The following is a 2,802-nucleotide window of genomic DNA, read 5'->3' on the forward strand; positions in this document are numbered from 1 at the left end:
CCAAACCAGGAAACTGACTAGACAATGAGTGACGTGTTTAACGTCACTTCTCATGCGCGTGACAGTGACACGATGCGCGAAAGTGAAAGAAAGAGTGCGCAGGAGGAAATGAACTGTCCCTCACCTGTTGTGTGTATTCTCTTCACGTCTGCGACAAATTCTATACATACAGACATTAAAACTGTAGTCAAATGCTGACATGGTGTCCACGTGACTGTCTACAGGTAGTTTTCAGGTTGCTGATTTAACCCGTTGACATGGACACAGAAATGAAAAGCGAGACTTTATGTCACGCAGCAGCGCAGCTAGCGCATCGTGTGTGCCAGCCTGTAATAGTCAGGCTACGTCATTATTGTTATAATGAAGTCACAGGTTCCTCAGTGGGAATCATAATATTTGTTACACTCTACTGTAAATACTCCATTTGTCTTTCTGCTTCCACATGAGGCTCAGCTGCAGTTTAAGAGTCTGACACTTACTCAGGCTCAGCTTGTCATAACATCACAATAAAAGTGACAGTAAAAATGTACAAAGCATTTGTTTTCTCAATTTATTTTTTGTCCATAAAAACATATGTAAAGAATAAACATACTGAGACATTTTACCTTGAATTAGCTTAAATTAAAGGTCATCACACTTCATCAGATATAAAGTGTCCACTGTCCTGTTGTTTAAGTTATAATGACAGGCGATCAGATGAAACACACTGGAACCTTCAACATAGCTGGAAATGTTTTGGATAATGTAAAACACAACTCAGTCTAGTCCTCTTTAGAAATGTTGATTCTATATCTTTAACACAGTTCTATTCTAGAGGAAATATGTATTTTTTGGTGGAAACAGGAAGCTGGTGGGTTTTTTGTCTGCACAGTTTAACATTAAATAAAGTCTCACTGAATAAACCACAGCTCTTAGAGCAGTTTCATTTAAGAGAAAATGAACTCCAGAAATACTGCAACAACATGCTTTGATGAGCTTTATTGGTAAATTATAGACTGATCTTGGTAAAATGTGGCATCATGTGAAAGCAAGATATTAGCATTTGATAACAAAAGACCAAAAATACCTCAAAATCCCAAAGATAGTTTGAGAAAACTGTTTCCTCATTTAGAATATTTAGGCACAGTGGTTCTTTGAGCTAAATACTGACAACAACAAACATGATCACAATTATACATTGATCTTGTACATAAAGTGAACTGACATCAAATGTAACAGCTCTCCAGTACTTCTATTAAGTCAGTTTTGATGCAAGATATCAGTTTATCACAGCAACGACTAAATCATGAAACATCGGAAACTGACATTCCTCATATAAAATATTTACTTCAGGTCATTAAAAAACAAACAAAACAGTACAATGAACTAAGTTTCATCTGAGTATATCACAACAACAATAATGGCTTAAGAAGTTTAAAGCTTGTAACAATAGAAATAAAGTACATTGATTTGGCATCAGAGGGTTTTGGCTCCTGCCCCTTTACCCCTGATGTCCAAAGTGCCTTTTGTCAGGATGTATTCTGTTGTTTGGTTGTTTATGTTTCGTAGTTCGGTTAAATACTTTTGTTAAATTGTAGGAAACAACACCAGCTGTTTTGATAGTTTGGAGAACAGAATAACATCCTTTGGAATCAAATGTGTTTTTTGATAATTTCCCTTTTAATATAGTTTAACTAGTCTTTTAGTAGTAGAAAGCATTATATTTGAGAAAAGTAGGTCATAAATGTTCAAGAATCTAACAGCATGTATTATCAAACAGCTTCTGCTGAATCTAGAATTCTAATATAAAGCTGCTTCAGAGAGATCATTGTGTCATCAGTAGTTCACTTTGTAACTAACACAGTTTTAACTGTGTGTATCTTTTATTGTTTATCTTAATTTCTTGTATTATCGGGAAATTTCAGCAGTGCAGAGATGTCTCGTAAAGAGTGGTCTGAAACAAAAAGAAATTAATCTGGAGCGAACAAATGTTTTGTGTTTTTGTTTAAAAAATTACTGAAATTCAATTAATTTTTTTTTGATCGACTGATCAATTCATTGTTTCATCTCCAGCTCCATGTGGCCCTTTTAACTTTGAGCACCTTCCTCTCTGAAGGTCTCTGCACGGCCCTGCTAATCCTCGTCCTCATCCTCATCCTCTTCCTCGTCCTCCTCCTCCTCTTCCTCGTCCTCTTCCTCATCCCCGTCCTCCTCGTCCTCTTCCTCATCCTCGTCCTCCTCGTCCTCTTCCTCATCCTCGTCCTCCTCGTCCTCTTCCTCATCCTCGTCCTCCTCATCGACCTCCTCTTCCTCGTCCTCATCCTTGTCCTCTTCCTCCGCCTCCTCCTCTTCCTCCTCTTCCTCGTCCTCTTCCTCCTCTTCCTCGTCCTTGTCCTCTTCCTCCTCCTCTTCTTCCTCCTCCTCCTCCTCATCCTCGTCCTCGTCCTTGTTGACAACCACAAAGGCTACAAATCAAACAGAAAGCACTTCACTTGTGAGTTTAATGACCAGAGGTTTTTATACTCATATCATAATATTTGTTACACTGTAAATACTCAAATTGTCTTTCTGCTTCCACATCAGGCTCAGCTGCAGTTTAAGAGTCTGACACTTAATCAGGCTCAGCTTGTCTTGTTTTGTGCATAAAAATATGTAAGGAATTAAAATACTGAGACAGTTTACCTTGCAATAGCTTTGAGGCAAGGCCATTACACTTCATCTCAAAGAAAGTTTCCACTGTCCTCGCCACAGCACCATCTTCCCCGAAAGCCTCCACCAGTTTATCCACAGTTGTCACCCTGGTAGCGTTCTCCATCTTGGACC

Source organism: Sparus aurata, chromosome 20 (assembly GCF_900880675.1).
Source record: "Sparus aurata chromosome 20, fSpaAur1.1, whole genome shotgun sequence".
NCBI lineage: Eukaryota > Metazoa > Chordata > Actinopteri > Spariformes > Sparidae > Sparus > Sparus aurata.